This window comes from Cyprinus carpio, chromosome B22 (genome assembly GCF_018340385.1).
Source record: "Cyprinus carpio isolate SPL01 chromosome B22, ASM1834038v1, whole genome shotgun sequence".
In the NCBI taxonomy this organism is placed as follows: Eukaryota; Metazoa; Chordata; class Actinopteri; order Cypriniformes; family Cyprinidae; genus Cyprinus; species Cyprinus carpio.
The window spans coordinates 6,324,476-6,332,860 of record NC_056618.1 but is presented as its reverse complement, the minus strand read 5'-3'; positions in this window follow the sequence as shown (position 1 = coordinate 6,332,860).

Sequence of the window (8,385 nt, the reverse complement as noted above, 5' to 3'; positions counted from 1 at the left end):
GGTTTTTTAGAGTTTTTGTGTTTTTTTATAACTTTTAATGTGTTTTTTGTATGTGTAGTGTGTTTTGAGTGTTTTTGTGTCATATTAAACACTGACTTGAATAAAACATGTGAAGTTAAATATTTCCACATGAAGCACACTTTGGCTAATCAAAGTAGCGATAAAATAACAGATTGAAGAACTCTTCCAAAAATCGAAATGGTTACCGGCGATATATTATCTCTAATTCCTCTTAAGTCCTCAGGATCTTCAATAGTTGCAAACCCGAGTATCGTCAATTCATCTCCGTCTCCTCCAGTCGAATAAGCTAAATATACATAGAAACAAACGGGATGATAACACTAAACTAATGTCATTTAATTACATACATGCCCATGTAGTGTCAGAGACAACCGAGAATGTCTTCACATCCACACACAACATAGACACATCCGCGGTGTCAAAACGGCTCGGATTGGGTTTCAAGCTCGATACAATAAGCGGTCCGCAATCCAACTTCACCACGCGCGCTTGTAACGACAACACAGATGCTCTCTGGATGTTGGCATCACTAAAATGTCCCCTTCTTTACGGCACGCGTATCCATATCAGATAAAGTCGTCGGTCGCAAGTTATATAGTCCCCGCTTGTCCAGTCCTGTGGTGGGCTCAGATAGAGACAGGCACGTCAGGAATGAACGCTGCACACTGCGACGAAGCCTCCAAGTGCTCCACTGTCTGTCTGAGCATCACTGACCCGATCATTTCTTAAAGGAGAGGGAGAGAGAGACTGAGCGATATTATTATAATATTGCATATCTTTATATCAATTTTACTGTCATATATACTAATGCATCATATTTTTAATACGAACTTTTGTGTTTTATTTATTTGTTTTACCTTTTTTATGTCAAAATTCTTATTTAATTTTCCTTTTGTATTATTTCTGCACTTCATTATTTGCATTAAAACAGTTTTTATTTGTTGTTAATAAAATTAGCCTATGCTTTTTGTATATTTTATGTAATTTATGAGCCTATATTAGAATAATTTATGTATAATTTTGTTTTAATATTATTCTTTTGCCTTTTTTTGTAATGTACTGTATATATTTCCTTTTGTTAGATAATGCAATAAAGATTACCCTTGAAGGGACCATAAATTTATACTACAGCTATAATGTCAGAACAAACTACATAATGAAAGTGATGCACAGTTATTATAAATATATCTGAATGGACAGTTCTGCTGACCAGGAGATGCTTGAGTGATAAATGAGTATGTGCGGAAAGACTGATCAGTATTATTTGAGAAACTCACAGCCGAGGGGTGAAAGGGAACCCACCCATGAAATTACACCGAGTGCATTTTAAACCAGGTTTGTGACAGTATTGGCTAACGCTGGGTGTCGCTGTCACTGGCTGAATCGATAGCGTTGATGATGTGGCCCATAGCTGATTATCAACTTTCAGAGACACGCTCAAAGTGTCAGTCTGTTAATGGACTTGGGTGAACTCCACAAACTGAAGCGAAACCCCTCAGAGCTTAACGGTCTGTCCAGGTATGTGTCTGATTATAACCTGGTTTACTTTGGAGTCTATAAAATAGGTCTGAATATGATCTGGATGTTTATTGATCCATTATGAGGATGCGGAATATGAAACCAGACGCCTGAAGTGAGTTATTCCCATGAGTCGCTGAATAATACTGTGGCATATAGGACTGTATATCATGTGTGTGCCTAAGGCCGGAAACTTAAGCAAGTAGGCATTAAGCTCGATTTTATGACATTTAATTCTATCTCGGGTCACTGGCACATTCCCTATTCACAGAACATGTGTTGTAACCACAAGGCCATGTCTGTTAAGGAAAACCAGAAAGCTAGTAAAGCCTAAAAATCATTCAGTATCATAACAGTGCATACTTTTTGAGCAGGTTTTGTTTTTTGAGGCAAACCGGTATCTCAAATCGTCAAACCATCTGTTTGTTGCGGCTCCCATCGTGTTCCGCTTGTGCCATAATGCCCATCTACAGATGCTCTGCATGACAAATCAAATGATTCGTGCACCAAAGTGAAGATAGGCAGGTAATGAAGGTGACAGAATCCTGATAGCAAAAGGAAAGAGTTTATCAACTGCGTCCTGGGAGATTTTACAGGACATCTGCCACCGAGAAATGAAGCAGCAGCGACATGAGGAAAGAAGAGCGCCATGGAAGATAGACTCCAGAAATCAACTGAATCGTCAGGGGGCAGGAAATGGATTATTAAAAGCATAGTTACTTAGAACTTGTGATCTTTTGCCGCAGGGATGTTATAGAGCATAATCTTCGGAGAGAGAAAAATGTCAGTACGCAAATTAAGCTCGAGCACCTGAGTTAAAGTGGAAAAACTAGCAGAGCAGATTAAAGTTGAAGCGCACTGCCAGTAAAGCAGATGTTGGAACAGTGGCATATAGCACTATGTTTATTACTAAATCTAATATTTATTTATTAGCAGTTATTTATTGAATAAATTACAAATTTTATTTTTGTGTGTTTTGTTTGATGAGCTTGCGAGAATACAAGCTAGTTCCCAAAGAGAAAAGTAACTTTTAAAAGGGAAATCAGAAAATTTCACATTCACATTGGACTTAAAAGTGTTGACTAGAGGATTTCCTATCTAATGCACAACATTAATATTATAGCATCCATCTATTATTCACATTTGAAATTGCTCATAATTGAGAAATTGCGGTTTCCCGCCAAAGCATCGGAAGTTTGTGCAATTTGGCAGGTTTCCCCATAATGTTTAATGTTTCCCCATAATGTCCTATAGTCGATGCATACCAACTTTTGTGAAGTCTGAACAAGTCCCAAGATATTCGGACCATATCTGCTAAACAATTAAATGAATCAAGCATTTTTTTAATAATGTTTTTGCAGGGGCATCCTGCAAATTTCATCACATTTCTGTGTTGAACCATTCAACTGTAATTATCATCCATTAGTGAGTTTTTTATTTAAATTGGAACCAGACCTAAAAAACAAAAGTGTACACGATTGCTTCACTCCATGCTAAGAATTCAAGCAGATGCGGCCTTTTCACAGCCTGCCAGATCTCAGGGAATGGGATCTGAGATGAATAAACTCACGTCTGCTCGACCCCCATGCGGTGATTTCAGGAGTCCAAGAAGCAAAAAGGCTGTTGACCTAAATGTGTTGTAACCTCATGCTCTGACAAACCACAAGCCAGCAAGCATTTCCAAAAAACTGTCTTCTTGGCATTCCGATCAGCCGTAGTTGAGGGAATGTTGGCCAGCTCTTGAGGGATGGACAGATGGACGATTAGCTATAATGAGGTCCTGCAGGGTTCAGCGTGACATGGAGCAAAGACAAGAGGCACATGCAGGAGCGTCCAAGGACATATTTGTCTCCAGGAAAGTGGAAGTCATTTGATATCGTTTTTTGGGGGGAAAGGTTCAAACCCGGGATGTTTTGGATCAATGCTATCAAATGCTTTAACACTATAGCTTTGTTGAGCATACTACCATACTATATGTACAATCTATGCAGCTATGCGAAAGGAATAACGAAGCTACTGTCTTCAATAGAGCTGAATTACTATTTTTATGTTTTATGTAGATATGCGAAAGGAATAACGAAGCTACTGTCTTCAACCAACACTGAACTGACTGGAAATTAATAATGGCATTATTGTCTTGAATTTTGGATTTGCCTCCTGATTTTATTTTGCATCAGTTTGATTTAGTAACATTCCTATACAGTTAACAATCTTTGAAACAATCTCTACTATATGAAGCACTATAAGAATAAAGGTGATTTGACTTGACAGTATCTGAGACAGATTTCAGATCAGAGGTCTTCAACCCTGTTCCTGGGGACCCTGACTGCCCCTGAGTTTAGCTGCAACTCTAATCAAACACACCCGAAGCTAATCAGGCTCCTCAGGATTGCTTGAAATAAGGCAGATGCTGAAGCAGGTTGAAAATAAACTCTGCAGGTCAGTGGGTCCCCAGGAGCAGGGTTGAAGACCTCTGGCAAAGATTACCCTGATGACGGACTACATTTGCCAAAAAAGTGATGTACAGTATACAGCAAATAACATTGTGTGAGATTCTATAAAGGTTTAATATTTCATACTTGTAAAAAGAACTTGTAAAAACTTTTACAGAAAAATAATCACATTAAAACTAGTCTGTCTTGTTAAAGGAGTCATATGATGCGATTTCAAATTTTCCTTTTTCTTTGGAGTGTTACAAGCTCTTGGTGAATAAAGAAGATCTGTGAAGTTGCAAAGAAGAAGGTCTGACAAAGAGATATTATTTATAAAAGTTGAGACTCGTCCACGCCCCCCTAAAACGACTCGTTCTAACACGCCCCCACATCTCTACATCAGTATGTGTTGGAAGATTTGCATAACGATGTCCAAATTTTTACGCAAAGAAAGAAGGAGTACATTTTATTCATGTTGTAGAATTGTTGTTGCCGCCGCCATGTTGCACTGTGAAAGTGAAACTACTGTTGTTTGCCTTCCAAAAGAGGACGATATCTGCTTCGTCATGCCTGGGGCTGATCCGTGCTGGTCGCTGAGGAAATACATCAACTTTGCACTCTGGATCGCCGAATCGGCTTTCACCGTGGATGAAGCGGAGTCCAGCCCGGGGTCGTCACATGTAGTTGCTGCAAGCCCAAGGTACCCTCCTCCGTAGAATCCGCCTCAAGCTGTCTCTAGGCCTCCCGGTCTTCTGCTCTCTCAAGGCTTCAGTGTGTGATGCCATTTTGTTGAGAAAGCGAAATTGCTCTGTTTTAGCCTTCCAAAAAGAAGACACCCACTAGAAATCATGTTTATATCACGTTTATAATGGGTTTTATGTTTTTGTCTTGTCGGTCCGGCCAGACAAGACATCACAATATGTTAAGAGGCGTAACATTTCTGTCACACGCTTGAGGCATATGCCCAATCACAACATGCTGGATAGCTGGCCAATCACAGCACACCTCATTTTTCAGAGCGATAAGCTTTGTAAAAATTTACCGTTTCAGAAGGCAGGGCATAGAAGAGAAACAATAATGTACAGTACAGTATGTGGAAAATAATGTTTTTTATATATATATATATATATATATATATATATATATATATATTATATATATACCTTAAACCACATAAACGCATTCCATTACACAGCAAATACACAAAATAATGCAACATCATATGACCCCTTTAAGTGAACAAAACTGCCTGAAATTACATTTTAAGATCTTAAGTAATAAAATGCATTCAGTCCAAACATAGATCAATCAGTCCATAATCTCTAAAGTAAACAACTCGAACTGATTAATAGCTAGATTTGTTAATTATTATTGATTAATTGTTGTTTGATTTTTTTATATTTATTTGAATGTTTTTGGTTTTTTTTTTATATATCTGAACAGATATGTTATTTTGTTGTTGCAATGTATTGAACTTTTATTTTAATGCAGAACAGTCCACCATTGTTTTTCGGAGGACTTTTGCTGGTGAGATTGAGCATGTATCGGATGGCTAAAATTACTTGGCAAGGCATTTTCCATGTTCAGCTCTTTAACCACTGCTTGCTCTGTTCATGCCAGAGTGAGTCATGACAGAGGAATTTTCATCTGTAGGTCAACAACTCACACATGCCTATATAATTCATGAGGAAGAGCGTTAACTCACACAGATCTGCACTTAGGGCAACTATCACAGTCAAAAGCAGATCTTTACGGGACTTTGTGGGTTGTCCTGAAGTCACTTTTTGTGAAATGCTGAAACATACCCAATCATTCCACTATTGCTGGTTTTTAATTACAGGTGGTTGAGCAATTCAAATCGTCCTGCCACGTGAGTCTGATCAGAGTAATCTAGGGCTTTACATATGCCAATTCCAACATCCCTTTGAGAAACTTCATATTAGTTTTTCATTAAAGCTGTACGAGTACAACTTAACAGTCAGAAGTTCACTCACCTTTTCTTTTTCATTATTACTTCATGCTTATCTTGAGTTTGAAGTGCTGAGAGATGAATTATGAAGGTATTTTAATGAAATACTGTGCACAACATGTTCTGTCCTCTTGAACTGAGCTGTCACTTTTTCTTTCAGATGCCGCTCCATTTCAATTTGCAACTCTTCAAGCGAGTAATTCCTAAAAGATTTAATTCAATAAATATTCATTTATGTTATACTAATAAAAAAAGATGCCTGGATGCTAAATTAGCACTTTGGCATGGTGGTTGTGTGCAAGACATTTAAAATTTAGGATTCATTTGTTAACCTAATGGAAGGTAAACATGACACAGGGAATTTTCTAAAGATTTGTGGTTGTGCAACTCCTTAGAACCATAATTCCTTGTTTTGCCAATTAAGGGTGAAATTGGTTAAAATGAGCAACTTCAAACTAAATATTACACAGATGCTTAATTTTATTTACAACTATTTAGGCTATAATTATGTTAAGGAAAATTTGCAAATTTCACAACCCTATAGGCTACTAAAATAGCCTACATAGCCTAAATGTACATAATCATGTAGGCCTAACTACGTTTTTTCCCGTGTAAATAGCCTATTAAATACATGTAATTGAAATATACAAAATTATTAAATATAGCTACTGTTTATTCGCCATGTGATCTTTCTTAAAATGTCCGTGAAATATGATTACACAACACCAAGTGAAGGGTTTTCTTCTCCTATTCGAGCTTTATCTCTCTTATCCAAGCTCCAAACGGGATCAATATAAGGCACAAGCCTCATTCTGTCCGACTTCACCTTTACTAGAAGTGTTCAGTACTCAAAATGAAAACGGCCTCTGAAATCATCCACAGGTTTAGCTCAGCGCCAGTCCCCTCAGCTGTGAACACGGCGGGTTAAGTAACTTCACCTTCAGTCAAATGCGCGGGCGAATACTGATACCTGGAGAACGCACGGGCGAAACACTCCAACCCAAAATGCCACCGTTTAAATTTGATTGACATAATTCACAACTGATTCAGAGAACAAAGGTTCCCTAAATGTCAAGATTATGGCGCGGAATACACAAGCCTTTCTCATCTCCAGCCGGACGGGTGAGAACCATGTCCTCTATTACAGGATTTAAGCTGCCTGTATTAATTGGTTTTCTTAATTAACACAGCATGCGTGGGCATTAATATTCACGCCTCATAAGAGAGTGACGCTCCTCATTCAGCACTAAATTATTTAGCTTTACTCAGAGCAAAACGGGTTGAAAATGGGACAAAAACAGCAATTAGGGGATGTGTTTGTGTTTTTTAATGATTATAAATGCTGCTGTTCTGCTGTTTTTCATTAATGATATGTATAACAACAATAAATAGGATGCTAATAACGCTGAAAAACAAGAACACGACAGAATAGGCCTATATGCAAATAGCTAAACAGCGATTAACTCTATGTGCAAACTCTTTCTGTGTGGTTTAAATGGTAAACAATGGGAAATAATTAGAGTTTAAAATGATTTATTATCCTTATCTGCCAGTTTGACAACTTATTCAATTTGACATGTCATGAGTGTCAACCAGCACTGAATAATTACCTCATTTCTACCTCGTTGTCAGTAAGCCATTAATTTACGATTCGACAGGTTTGGGGCTGAAGAACAAGAGGATAAGACCTACCAGTCAGAAAGAAAAATCACAAATTATTAAATGAAATGAAGAGCAGTTTTCTTCTCAGTGTTGACACACTTCCCCTTGAAACAGGAAGTTGGAGCAGGACATTATTAAAAGTCAAATCCACTTCCTTCACAAATACTGAACAAAAAATGAATAAATTAATAAAGCAACCAATAAAGACACATCAACAAACAATTTGCTAGTTGTTTAAAGGCAGGTCATAATTCATAACCTGTGGGGAGGGGCTCACTTTCAAGAGAGCATTTTATATTTTGTAATCTCAATCCTTTCTCCAAGACACCAAAGAGATAAAAGTGAGAGCAAACGGGGAATTTTCTTCTCAGATGTTTCTTCTGCTGAAAAAGACCCTAGTTTCAGATCTCAGTGATGTCTCAAACTGTGTTCAGATTTGCTAGAAAACCTGTAAAGAAAAGGCAAAGATCTTAATATTAACTCACACATTTCTCATTCAAGATCAGATCATCTCTGTTGCTCTTTGCATTTATTTTATCGTTTTATACTTTTACTGTATGGCAACAACTGACATCTTTATTTCTTTATATAAAACACAACTGAAAACTAGTGAGCTATTAAAGAGCAACCACTGAGCAGCAAAACTTTCCTGATGCAAGAGAAGTTCTGGTGAAGTTGGTCTCTTCAAAGAAACATCAGCACGAAGCAGTCGTCACATCAGCAGTGCCTGAATAAATGATGATGTAAAATATCGCCTGTGCTGTTGAGGGTGTGACAACAAAT